Source organism: Sabethes cyaneus, chromosome 2 (assembly GCF_943734655.1).
Source record: "Sabethes cyaneus chromosome 2, idSabCyanKW18_F2, whole genome shotgun sequence".
In the NCBI taxonomy this organism is placed as follows: Eukaryota; Metazoa; Arthropoda; class Insecta; order Diptera; family Culicidae; genus Sabethes; species Sabethes cyaneus.
In genome coordinates this window covers 131,452,297-131,467,479 of record NC_071354.1, presented here as the reverse complement: position 1 = coordinate 131,467,479, position 15,183 = coordinate 131,452,297, and positions in this window count along the sequence as shown.

Here is a 15,183-nt window from a genome sequence, read left to right as displayed (position 1 = left end):
GCATATGATTTAGAATTTTTAAAAAAATAGTGAACGAAGCAACTATTATACATCGTATTTAAGGGATCAGTCCCGGCGTAGTGGTTAGCATTCACGCCTTTCACGCCGAGGACCCGGTTTCAAATCCCAACCCCGCAGAAGTTACGAATGACTCAAGCTGGTTAAAGTGACTATAATCAAAACAAAAAACAATCGTATTTAACTTTCAGTCAATTTCATTTCGTATTAGACTCTTTAGAAGTGTAAAAAGGTTTATAAAATGACGCTTTTATGTTAAATTGTTTTAGTGCGTGAATTACCAAAGGAACAATACAGCGATCAATTGATTTTGTGGAATAATAAAATTTAGTTTGTTTTGAGAATTGAGAATAACAGTTATCGAGATTCAGCAATGCAATTCCTTTGGGTAATTTTTATCAATAGATTTATGAATCAAAAAAATAAAAATCTGATGACTATTGATATTGAATACATATCAGAATATAAAATTGGCCCTTAAATTATCGAGAAATTCCAAAGTTGCAGCAGACGATATTAGCCGTCGTACCAAATTTTACAACAAATATATTAACATCCAGTATTACTATTTTTAACCAGCAGAGTTTTTAAAACAAGACTCAATGCAACTACCACAAACACGACTGTTGATATTGCGGGGATTGGCAAACCAACTTTAACACCGATATGCATTTCTTACTAATGACTTAATACAGTTGTTAAATTTAGACATTCTCTGAAATCCCAACGTTTAATAAACCCAGCGCAGAACTCCTTAGACAACGGCAAAACTTGACTTATACATAGAAAATATCCCTTTTTCTAAAACGCAGCAGGAGTTCATCTGAAGTTTACATATCGTATATTTAGCCCAATTTGTGGCAGTACGAAGTTTGCCGGATCTTCTAGTATTAGTATAAAGTAGTTCATATGGGGCCGTCCATGAACTAGGTGGACTATTAGGGACAGGGGGTCGGCCAAAAACAACGCATCATACAAAAAGTATGAACGAAAATAACCCGGGGAGGTTTGAAATAACTGAAAATGAGTTCGTAGTCAATGGACAGCCTTTATATAGCCAGTAGCGTTTCTAGGGTTAACAAGGGGAGATACATGAAGGGGTGTGTTCTAAGGGGGCATACCTATTTGATCATCAGTAACCATTACTTCGTTCGAGAACCCGCGGCCGCAGAACATGTGGCCCATACCATCCCCTCCCCCTCCTTGAAACTGGCGTTTATACACGGTATAATATATTCGTCTTATATTAGAGTGTTTATTCAAAGCATCTGAAATTTCCAGGGAAAAAGTAAAACTTAGTTTAAATTATTTAGCAGACCTATGATGCTGTTTGCTCCAAAATGGATGATGCAATCTAATCTGTCAAAATATTGTGCTCAATAGTAAAAATGTGAGTGTACTGGTGTATACTGACGTATTTTTGTTGTGTATGTGAAATCCACAAAATAGATCGATCATTATGGCTTGGCACAATCTCACTCCCATGAAGCTCGAAAAGTACAAAGTTTCGAAAAATATTAGTTTCGTAATCAAAACTTATCCAACACCTAATGACTTTTCAATGCATTGTAAATGATTAGTTTATATACCTTCAAAATAGCAAGTTGATGCGATTTCTTGTTTGGGTTGGTTTATGCGGGACATTTTTTACAAGCGTTATTTCCGAGTATTTTTGATCGCGAACTTTGAAACACTGTTTAGGCTAAATAATTTGCTAATATTATCGCGTTCCATTCTAAGTTATGAATAAATATGTTATGTTCATGATCATTTTGAATTTAGGTCACCAGTTTCTACAGATATAATAAATTTTCACAAATAAACATTTTTGGTTTTTGGCACAATCTCACCCCCGTGGCACAATCTCACCCCGGATGGCGGTACTCCTAAAGAAGGGAGGGATCTCAATTCACCATAGTAAAAAATTGCCTACAAAAACACCCACATGCTAAATTTGGTTCCATTTGCTTGATTAGTTCTCGAGTTATGAGGACATTTGTATTTCATTTGTATGGGAGCCCCCCCTCCTAAAGTGGGGAGGGGTCTCAATTCACCATAGAAAAAATTCTTATCACCAAAAACACCCACATGTAAAATTTTGTTCCATTTGCTTGATTAGTTCTCGAATTATGCAGAAATTTGTGTTTCATTTGTATGGGAGCCCCCTCTCTTAGTGGGGGAGGAGTCTCTAACCATCATAAGAACCTTCCCTGGCCCCAAAAACCCATATATGCAAATTTTCACGCCGATCGGTTCAGTAGTTTTCGATTTTATAAGGAACATTCGGGTAGACAGACAGAAATCCCTTTTTATAGGCATAGATTTGTATGGAAGCCCCCCTCTTAGTAGGGGGAGGAGTCTTTTGCCATCGAGAGAACCTTCCCTGGCCCCAAAAACCTCTACATGCAAATTTTCACGCTGATCGGTTCAGTAGTTTTCGATTCTATAAGGAACATAGGGACAGACAGACAGAAATCCGTTTTTATAGGTATAGATATATTCAAAGCATTTAAAAAATTTCATGTTTAGAAATCAGTTTTCAACAACTCATCTCTAGATATACCTTTTGAGCAATCTATAGTTTTCGAGATACAATTTTCAATCATAATGCCCATGAAAATTAATACGCATTTTTTAAAAATGAGTATTGAATCAAAATGGTGCCAATATCTGAGGAAGGTGCATGTTTCCTCTTATCACACAGGCAGTAAAGGTTTGATTAAGCCAAAGTAGAAAGGTTTATTTTATTTTATTTATTTGTTTGGCCAAAAAAGACTAGGGAGCCAAAGTACAACTGAACACAACTGACAATGTCTATAACTTACTTGATATGCCGTTGAAGTGAGCGAGCATGCTTGTAACCTTTGTTACAATGAAGTCGGGGACATATAAACCGCCCCAACTCGTCCACCAGCGTTGATAACTTCTGAAACGTTGCGTTTGTCCACTCATCTTCAAATATGTAGGTGACATGGGCTGCAAAACAAAACAGCAGAATAGTTTCGCATTATCGGTTGTCAAGCGTGTAACTAAAGAATAATTTTACATAAACATCGAAATGAAAAAGAGTAAAAAATAGCTTAAAATATTCGAAAACCAGGAAGCACAGATCTTTTAAGTATTATTTTTTTTTATTAGTCTTGGCTTTTTGCACAGAATCACTGAATTTATCGTAAAATTATCAGCCTTTAAATCGTATACTTCGTATTCTCATCAGTTGTATTCATTGCACTTTCTAAACACCAAACTGCTGATGGTGCTTGGAATGAAGGGATAGCTGTGAGGCGTAATAAAACTTTTTATCACAAAGTGGGCACGCTATTTGCGGTTCCTTCTGACACTCAACTCGTTTATGGCGCATAAGGTTCTCTTTCATTGTGTACGACCGGTTGGGGCATACATCGCAGTAGAAACGATCTCCAATGTTACTCCTTGGCAGCCGACCCCGGTTTGGTGGTCGCCACAACAGTGAAACCGGCGGTGAATCCGATGCGTTGAAGAAACTGCTACCGAAACCTGAAATATGCGTATTTCATGGTTTAATAAAAATGGAAACAAGTAGGTATCTAAAAAAACTCTCTGAGGGTTCGATAAATGTAGGTGCGTTTAAATTCTTGAATAAATTGTACCACGACATAAAATACAAATATTTGAATGTCGATTTTTATGCTACACATTTCCTAGTAAAGGCGTTATTTAATTTAAGACCAAGGATGGGACTTGTTTTTCGCCAAAAAGTTAACAGATAAAAAACGTTTTTTGTACTGCTAAAACCATGGAAATCGTTCCAGGCATCTGTGAAAAAAATAATCATAATTTTTAGTAACGCGAATAGTTACACATTGTGTCAACTTAATGTGAATGTGTTCTTAACACTAATTTATATGACTCTGTTATTATTTTAGAGCATGGCTTGCCGATAGGAATTCACCAGACTGCAAGTGCGCGGTAATTCTGGAATTGAGCATTGGAAAAGCGGCAGCGCTACCACCCGAAACGAAACCAGAAAATGGGATATAGCTTAAATTATAATTTAAAAAAAGAACATAAATGCGCCTTAAGCGAATGGGTTAACCCAAATTTACTATCGTATCGTCCGTATGGCATTTGCATATGACTTGCGATTGTACTTGCTACGATAGTAATTTTAAAGAACGACGGAAGTATGCTTGACGATATTATTTTCGTAAATTTCGCTTTCATTATCTATCATAAAACACTCTTTCTTTCTCGTTCTCCATTACTCTCTTCTCTTTCACTTCTCTATCATGTAACTCTCTCTCTCCCTCTCTCTCCTTCTCCGTCTCCCCTCTCTATCTCTCTCCTCTCTCTCCCCTCCTCTCTCTCTCTCGCTCTCCCTCTCTCTGTCTATCTCTCCTTCCTTCTCTGTCTCTCCGTCTCTCTCTGTCTTTCTCTCCCTCTTTCTCTGTCTCTCCCTCTTTTCTCTGTCTCTATCTATCTTTCTATCTCTTTATTTTTTTACACGGGGGATACGTGCCGCGTAATAGAAAAAACTGTTCAAAACCGCGTTAATTCGATGTTGTAAAAAACCGTGTTAATTCGAATAATGGTGTAAAAACCCATGTTAATTCAAACATCGTCGTAAAAAACCGCAATTTCAAAAATAATCAAAAAAGCTTTTCAAAATCCAAAAGTCGTCGAAAAAATCGCGTTAATTCGAAAATCGTAAAAAACGCGAAATCACATCAAACAGTAAAAGTAAACGGAATCCTTACGATTTTTCTTGTTTATTTATTATAATATTTTTAGGTTAGTCTCTCATTCGACTTAATGCCGCACTACTTGCAGCAGGTCATTGAAAGTCAGGTCATTGGAAATTCTGTGTTGCAGAGATTTACCAACTTGCTCAAAATTATTACTGCATTTCCAGGTGAAAATGCAGTGCAGCAGAGTTATTGTTTTTCCCACAGGTCAATTAATCAATATGACTCAAGAGAAATATTTTATAAGGGCAACTGTTCTTTTACATAAATATTTTTCGAAATATCATGACCAGCAGAATAGCATTTGAAAAATAGTTGTAGAAAATCGAGTATTTTTGCAAGAAATTAAAAAACCCTATTTAATTCTACGCATTCTCTAACGGCTAAGACCGTCTGAAGATGGCGGCTTGGAGCTCCAGAACCAGATACGAAATTTGTCTTGAATTGATAATATAAAAAATATGTTCAGAACAGATTTCCCCACATTTTGATATTAATATCACAATATTCTGACCATGCGTTCAAAAGTTATCATCTTTCAAAAACAAGAATTCCGAGAAATTACGAAAAAAAATTATGGTGTGAATATTCCCGTTTTTACTTTTGAAGATAATGGACATCTTAATCTTAATGTTCGACCTCAAATTTTTTCTATGAGTAATTTGCATGCTTAATTTCAGTTTTGTGTTATATTTGAACTGAAAAAAATATTTGAGTAGAGCGTTAGGCTTGAAAAACGAAAAAGAGAAATTGGGCTCTTTCATACCTGCCGGTCCTCCAGATAAATATTTTTCCATGAAAATCAACACTCGAGTGTCTTTTGAGTGTAGTTTTATGATAATTGCGGAGGAGATGCGCTAAAATTTCTGGTTCAGATTTACAAAAGCGGTAGCGGTAGGAGTCGGATAATACCTTGCCGATATTCTTTAAATGATAAAGAGCGGGGATGTGTCCTGTTAGGAATCCCGTGATTGTGCGTAGTTCGCTACGAGTTAAATTGAATACCTAGTATTTTAGCTACTGCAGGGTTTGGGTCTAGGTCTAGATCTAGGCAGGTCTTGGTTCAGCTTGTCTACAAGCTACAACCCTGTGCTTGATTCCTAAACGGATACGGCGGATGTGGAGGTGCACAAAAACGTTTCAGGGCCAATAAATTGCTACGTCGTTTTTTATCTAGCTAGGTCGTCAGCAGATTCATTGCCCTCGATTCCCATAGTAACAAAACTTTGTTTTGGCGAGAGCTCCCTTAACGCTGGGCTGCACTCACAAATCAATTTGGACACGCATTTAGCCGCATTTAGACACTTGAGTTCCATTAGTGCTGCTTGGCTGTCCGTAAAGATACCAATTCTCGCATGCCTGCAATTTCGGTTCAAGCATATTTATGCCCAGATGTACATTGCAAATACGGAGGTTAGACAAAATGTTCGGGACAGGCAAAATTTTGACGAAATTCAAACCGTAACTTCTACAAAATAAGACATTTTTCAATTAAACGTATTGCATTCCACGGGGCAATTTTTCTAGTTTTCCTAAAATATTTTAAGATTCGCAGTAAGTGATTAGAGCTCCTTGCAAGTGACTTAACAGTACTGCGTCACTTTTCTCTGACGATAAGTATAACGTCCTTGGCGTAACTTTCCAAAAGGAGCTAAGTAACATTGAGAGACTCTCTTTGGTATCCCTCTCTATCGATTATTACGGCAACATAAATGCATTTTAGCGAGTGTTCTTAACGATTAGCTGGCTAACCGATTCATGCAAAGTAATTGTGTTAAAATACGTTTGTAGCCCCGTGATAGAAAAGACGAAATAGAAAAGACATGAAGAGAATCTCTCATTGTTATTAAGGGGTCCTTTTGAAAAATTATTCATTTTCAACTAAGGCAATTTTTTACAAAACGTATTTTTTTGCAGACGCGTATTTGTAATTTGTACAGTTTTGCTAAGTCTATAAGAAAAGTCCATATTGAAATTTCATAAGAAAACATCTTTACTTTTTAAATTTTCAATTTTTAAAGAATGCGCATTTTTTAAATATTGAGTTTTTTTTAATGAAATTACATTTACAATGCAATTATTTGTTTTAGAGGTGCAATTTTATCATCTACAACTTTGGCCGAAACCGGTTATGTAATTATTAAGAATGAGAATTAATTTTAATCTCCTTATGCTTTACAAAAGACTATGGATTATTACTTACCCAGTTGATAAACTTCCTCTTCCAGTAAGCTCAATGGATTCCGTGGATGCGAATCGTTAATGCAACTGTTGTAGAAAGAAGAATCTGAAATAAAGAATCACAAAGTATTTTTCAAATCTGCTTCATAAAATATTATTTGAAAACTATGGTTACCGATGGTATCAAATATTTAAGTTGCTCATAATTGGCTAATCTTTGTAATCATGGTTTAAATTACTGAAACAGCTAATCAAAAATAAAATATCTTCTACAAAATTTAGGTAGAAGGATCTGTAGCACTTCAGATTTATTATTTCTATAGAACTGTCACGAATAAACTAAAAAAAATATTTAAAGCAACATTTATTTTAAAACATTACCAAATCAAACCAGATAATTAATACTTGCTGAAATTTTTTTAGAGTCCAACTCATAGATATATCTGCCCTCTATCCGTATATTCGAGTACAGAAGAAAGGATTGTGAATTATAACGAATGAAAATAACTCACGCGGCTTTATCAGATGTTTATTATTTTTAACGCGCTACATCAATTTTGTAGATTTATCAAAGGGATTTTAAACAAACGTTAGAGTCACTTTAGAATGTCTTACAGGATTCAGTAAAAATTTGAAAGGCGAATATATCCTGCACTTTTTACAGCACAAAATGCAATTCATTGAGGCAAGCTCCTATAAAAATATAAGAAAAAATCTCATGTACTATCCAAAAATATCTTTCGCAACAACAGATTTTGATGCAAACAGACTGAGTGAGAGTATATTCACTGTGTGTTGACATTTGCAGACATACGATTTAGGAAAAGTACCGAAACCTTATTATTATACCTCGATTATTTTATATTAACACTGAATGCTCTTTTCGCATGTGCTCGTTGAGAAAGGCCTGTGTACGATATATCAATGAACATAATGGGCACTTGAAGGGAATATGATCTCTATTACTATTACCAGAAGACGAGCTAGATATGGATCCAACTGTATTACCACGCCTCGATTCCACAGGCCCAGAGCAACGTAAGGACACGGATGACTTATGCAAACTTACTGGAGTAACATCAGTGTTTCCTATCGGCTGACTACTACTACTCGATGCAGCCATGAAAGATTTTTTTAAACCAGGCACTTGATAAAAAATAGATTTATAATTTTTCGACATTGTAACATCTAAACTTTTCTGTTGCTGATACATATACTGATTGTACAGATCGCTTTGAACTGAAGATTGTTGGTGCTGTTGCGGAGCGAATTGCGGTGAACAGGTTCGACGATCGATTGATTTGGATCTTAAAACCCTTTCTATGGTGGTTGATGGGGTGAGATCCACCGTCGGTTTTGGCGATAATGCATTTGCGCTACTCTTCTTGTTCAGACTGTATAGAACAGTTTCTGGTACCAAAGAAATACGCTGCATGGGTTGCCGGTGAAGATCTGAAATGAAAATAGATAAGGCAATCGTTAGTGTACGGGCAACATGTGCCGCGCTGGTAGCAACATTAAGAAACAACGAGGAAGTGTACCAAATACCAACACGAAAGATATATTGATAATTTTATTTACAGCGAATTTCAGCCCGAAACGTTCTCTTGAATGAATATCAGACATATTTGTGACGCAGACGTACACTGTACAAATATATTTATTTTCGCAAAAATTAATCGCTATAGTCTACTGTTAAACTAAAAATAGTCACCCTTCAAATATGATTTGATCTGCTCCAATTTCGCTCAATACACTTTTACTTCACATTTATGTACTGTTTAATTAAAATCAATTTAATAAATCGAAAAACGGCAGAAGCTTTTCGTTACGTCATGTGACAGGAAACAAATGTTCATAAATATTATGAGCATAAACCAAAACTACAAAATATAATCATTTAACAGTTTATGGATCGAATATGAATAAATAGTATTTACAATCATAGATTAATGTCTAGGCTGTGGGTTTTCCTTGGATCTGACATGGCTTAATAATTACATCAATTACTAACCGTATTGTAAAGACTAGAATTATCTTAAAATTTGTATGCAATGAATAATGAGCACATTAATTATAATCAAAACCACTTGACCAGCTGCTAATGAAAAGTTACGTTTGAAGTTGTTGAACTAGCAAATATTAAAACCAATAAAAAAATCTGTTAATAATTCTTAGAATTTGCAGCAAAAGTCAGCAATAATTTTATAAAAAGCTATCGTTCTTTGCTGTTTTTGATTTCCTTACGAGCAAAGATTTCGCTTCAAGCTAGAGCTAATAAAACAAAGTCGTAAATTATGTGTATGTATTATATGAGTATGTGTGTTACATTTTGAAATCACTCCATATAGCCCAGCTAACTTATGTTTTTTATTCGCTGTTTGATGAAAACGCAATGTAAAAAAGTGTAATCAATTGAAGTATATGAATTATATAAATGGCAATGTGTGTGTCTATCTCTCCGTTATAGCCTCAAAAACTATTGGACCGATTATTACAAAAAATTGCATTCAGGGATTTTTCGGCACCGGGAGTGTTCTAGTAGTTCTGGTATCCCTCATTTTTCTTGCGCTAATGATGAGTAAAAAACAGAAATAATACTCTTCAGGTCTTCATTTTATGTCCTTACGAAATCTAGTCCTCCATTTTATGTTTTCCTTTCAACCACTTGGCCAACAGCATAACTCTAGCGGGTCGAAACGTCCGCGGCAAACACAACATTTTTCTATATTCACCGAAAAAACAACGTATTCAAGATATAAAAATTTTATTTGGTTCTAGCGGTACAGAGATTCCCTGAGAGGTATGTCGAGCATTGAATCGCGGAATCCCATTATTTAACTTTCACAGGCTATCAAAGACTTCTAATAGTGCACGAGTTATAAAAAAATAATTATATGCCTGACCTCAATAAAGGCCAAGACAAAAGCCACGTGGTTGTAGACCATTTCAGGTTTTCTGGCAAAATAATGTCAAATTTCACAGAATGGGATGTCACATGTAACGCAAGCAACCTATTTTTCGGTCCATTTTCACTTATACGATAACGCTTGAAATCGATTTCTACACTTCGATTGAGATAATAATTTCATTACAAAATACAGTGATTTATCGATTTTATCGACCTTTCCGAAAATTTTTGGTAGATATATTTGGAAAGTAGACAAATTTGGAAAAAATAAATTGTTCTAAAATAATTGAGATGAAGAAAAACTATTACTTTTCAAATATATATTATTTCAATTTATTTTTAATAAAGTGGAGGAACGTTTGATGAGCAGAATGGTAGACTGGATGAAACTGGGAAAATTTCGATATCAGGCCAAAAATATATTGAGTTATTTATGTGAAATTTCATCGTATACGTCTCAATCCTATCATATCAGTCATAGGGTATAATGTCAATTCAGCAATTTTATGAAAAAAAGACATCAAATTTTAAAAGCGCTCCGAATTGATGACAATTTTGTGTACGTATTCCTTTTCAGTAAATTTGAGAACCGTATTTTTATTTGGCACTTGAGGTTCTCTTCTCTGAGTCAGAGTGAGCCCCAAAAACTACCATTTTTACCAACCTTTCTTTTTTAAAGAAATTGTAACTATTGAACCATTGAACCCATTTTAATGGCATCAATTCCAAATTAAAAGTATTTTAATGAGCTTTTCATAAAACGTGCGGTTCGACAAGCACGACAATATTGAACTAAAGCTCAAAGTACTCTATGATTTTCTGAATACTTGCCGGACATTTCAAACACCTGCTAATTATTCATTGTTTTCTTTGGGGCATATAAAGCTGGCCGAACAGCATTCGTTACTAGTTTTGAAACATCTATTATAGAATGCGCAACATTTTACTTAGTTCCAGGATTTCCTGGCGTGGGCCCTGTAGCAAGGTCTTCTATGTTCGGGCCAAAGTATCCCTGAGTTTTTTGAAGTTTTGTACGTCAGCATATTTAATGGATCTATGAACGAAAAAAATATTTAAAACATTTCATGGCCTCTGTTTTCCCAGAACACTCCAAATGGAATTTGTTGAACACAACATAATATGACGTAGAACGTTCTTTTGGTTTTACTCTGAAATTTTTCAGCACCGTGGAAAATTTTATTAAAACAATTTATCAAAAAATTTTCCACAAATATTTTGTTCTGCATTGCTCTGCGCATTTTGTACGATAATGTAAAAAAACGTCCAACGGTCAGTTATTGGGAAAACCATGTATCGCATCATAGAAATAGACAACTAGTATTCTCAAATTCGAAAGAAACAATGGGATGTGCGAAAATTCAAAGCGATTATAACGTAAACAAGAATAATAATTGGTAATGTCTTCGAACGAAATTTTGAAAAATTCATGGGCTTCACTCATACATACACACTGGACTATTGAACCATATCTTAACGACTCAACATATGGTTGAGTTTGTCTAACTTTATCGTGTCCTGTGACCTCAGTTCAACAGAAGAAATAGGATATCTCTGAGTGAAGGATATTACAATCCTGAATCTAATAATAAAAGATAGTGGCCTACTTTGAGTTGCAATTATTCATTATCCCCTGCGCTACAAAGCAATTCTTGTCGTTCATCTGAAACGAAAGATACGTAAAATAAATTAGTTTTCAGACGCTCTCATTTTGAATATAAAAGCAAATATAAAATATAATATAAATAGGAATGCAAGAATAATAAGAATATAAAAGCAAATAAACTTACCGGTGTTGAGTTCTTCAATAGTAAAATTTCTCGATTTAGGTGTTCGAAAAAAGTGCGTCCGATAATGTCGATTTAGATGGTACTTCCGTTTGAATGTTTTGAAGCATAATTCACACGAAAACCGGTGTTCAATTCCACAATCCAACCGCATGTGCCGAGTCATAGTTGCGTAGGTATTATATACCTTCCCACAACCTTTTCTACATTCGTACAGTTCCCGTGCAATTAGTAAATCATTCGGCTGCTGATTCCAAGCTGGATTCTCAAACTCGAAGCTGGATTTATCGCTGTATGCATAATCTTGGAGAAATAAGAAAACATGCATTAGAAATGTTGTCGAAGTGAGTAACTTCTTCAATAAAAAGAACTACAACAGCATGGATCCTACGAAACGAATTGCACACTAAAATGTACTAGTAAAAAAATCTGATAAGCATCACACACAGCAGACGTGTGCCTCCTGAACTTCAGTCCGACGTAGTGTCTACGCTGAGTCACACTTCTGCCGTCCGAGTGACTCCGAGATCGATGTTTCTAAAAAGTATCTTTATTGTGTCAATCAGAGTGTTTATTCGACTGCCAAATTTTAGTAAAACATTTTATAAAATATTGTATGTTTTCGCATCTCAAATATAATATTAATACGTATGTATAAAAAATAGTTTTAAATCTGCAGATTCTCCTTATGTTCTGTTGCCCTCTGTATAACAAATCTATTTCTTTGTAATAGAAATATGTTTTTCACTGCACGTTACAAAAAGATGTTTCGTTTACAGTTAAATTTGGCCTCATTTGTTTATTTTTATACATGCATTTTGTATTCGAGTTGTTTTTTCCACTTTTGGTCTTTATAACAAATGTAGAACTATTTTTAAAAATTTTCGTTGAGGCGTTTTGTCTGTGTGAATGTTTATTAAAACTTAGTATATTTTATATGTGTAATTTACTTATTCATGAAGTCACAAATTTTAGTATGCATTTTTTTTCTTTTTTTATCAAGCTCACATGATCATCTAGTATATAATAGAATCAAACATCTACGAATACACACATAACAAATGATGTTGTTTATTATCCTCTCTTTCCATTCAGCAAACTGAGCTGTTTTACTCTCTAGGATTAGTTCAAGTTTTTAAATACAATAAAATTAATCGTTACTGTATAACGCGGTTTTATAAATTTTATTAAAAAATACACCCTACTTAACAGGTTGACTACTATTGTGTGGCGGAGTGAGCCTGAGTGTTAGCTTTGGATTTAAAGAGTGACATGTAAATATGACAAAATGTTTCCACTTTGGTTTCTGGTACAGTTTTGAATTAGCTTGGAAGATGATTTAACGCATTTTAAAAAATTGACTTGTAAATATCGAGCATAATTCACTTTTATACAAAAATACAAAAAAAACATGGCACAATACCTTCTATCGACTCTTGCAACTGTACTCTGCATACATAACGAATGTAAACATAACCCTTGACCCTACAGAAGCTTGGCAATTTTTGTTCTTTTTTAAGAAAATATGAAATTTAAATTTAAATGCTTCATCATCCACGAAACTTGAATCAACAGTTAAATCGGCACCAACTTTCAAAAGGGTGTAGCTTTAGGATGTAAACAAACCGAGTGAAAGTTGCTTTCTCTATACTAGTACAACAGAAGATAACTCTCCACACATGTAAACACACAGTTTACATGAATGATGATGCCGAAATATATCTTTGACAATTATACGCGAATAGATGGAAAGCAGATATGCAAATGCTGATAAACCTTACTTACCATTTTGACAAAATAATCATTACTCTCTCTTGAGATTGATTAACATTTGAAGAAAATTGCTCACACAAAATGTTTTGTAATATTTAGCGCAAGAGACACAGGAAAAATGTCACTATGTTACAACCGCAGAAAGATGATGTACAGCGAATCAGCATGCCATTCTACCCGAAAGCCACCAATCCGATTAAGCAACGCCTTAAACGACATGGGTATCGCGTAGTGTACAAGAGCAATAATACACTACGGGACTTACTTTGTAACACGAAAGATAAAGACCCAGCCGAAGAAAAATCGGGAATTTATCAAATCGAGTGTCAAGATTGCCCGGCGATATATATTGGCCAAACTCGTCGAAAAATTAAAGTCCGCGTGAAAGAACATAAAGCAGCAACCGAAAATAAACGTACTAATGACTCCAGTGTGGCAATGCATGCCATTAGCAGTGAACATGTGATAAACTGGAATAGTGCTAAACTTTTAAAAAATGTACGAAAATCATCACATTTGAATGCGTGGGAGTCATTACACATCCTCACAGCTGAGCGGCCACTGATGAACGAGAATGATGCTCCAATAATATCGCCACTCTTCGGCTTAACAAAGTTAAGTATGTAGCTGCTCTCATCAACATAATTAGTTGGACTCGGCCCCGTAGATGGGTAACTACTTACCCGAAACCGGTCGGCAAAAAGGTAATTTTTATACTTTGTAAGAACAAAAAGTAAAGTGTCCAAGGCATTTAAGAATAATTACATCAAATGAAATAAGACCATAATTAAAGGAAGCGAAATCTGTGGCTTAATTTTGAGCTAATAATGAACATAATTCGCGAGCATATAATAGGGGTCCACCACTTATAAATATACTCATTCCAAAGAACGTTTGGCATATTATGTTTAAAAACATAATAAGTATCATAACTGTAGTCTGTGGAATTTCAATCTATTTAAAATTTGTTACAATAACTATTATTTATACAACATTTGCATATCTACCAAACCCAAAACCGCAAAAATGCTAATAAAAAAAAACACTCAATATAAATTAACATTTATCCTGGCGAACAAGATGTGAAAAGCAAGATGTGTATTGTTCGTTCCATATCGATTTTTGTTTGTTTTATTTTGCGTAAATCAGCAAAAGTTTGTTATTTGAGAATTTTTATGGTTTTGCCTATCATGTAATTAAAAACAAATAAACGACTTGCGTGATAGCTTTGGCAAAATGTTAAACACTGGTATTAGAGATGATTAGTACACTAAATGACTACTAGAACTAAGATTATATGGTTTAACGCCGATAGTTTCTATTTGTGTTAGTTTTGATTTTGTTCAATCGTGCGTCCTTCTCACTGACAGAACGATGCTGAGAGAATTTTGTAATTTAGTTTGACTAATTAAGTTTACAAATTTAAACACTTAGTTTTGATTGTTTGTATTATTCGTTTGTTTTTTTTTATGGCAGACAATGGTATAGTAAACAAAATCCATGTAACAACAGTCTCATTAAAACAAAAACAAGACCGCAGTAAAGTGATGAATTAACTTCTGTTGGTGTTCCTCTTTTTTTTGTCAATCATGTATTGACTTTTTTGGCACTGTTAGATAAAAAATTAAGCGTCCAGAATTAGCTGGAGCATGAGACGATTCATTGGAAATAAGCAATCATTGTGTAGAACACAATGTGTACGTATGGCAACTTTCATTTAATCATATACATTTTTAAAATACGTGCGACTAGTGCTTGATTTTTTAGTTTC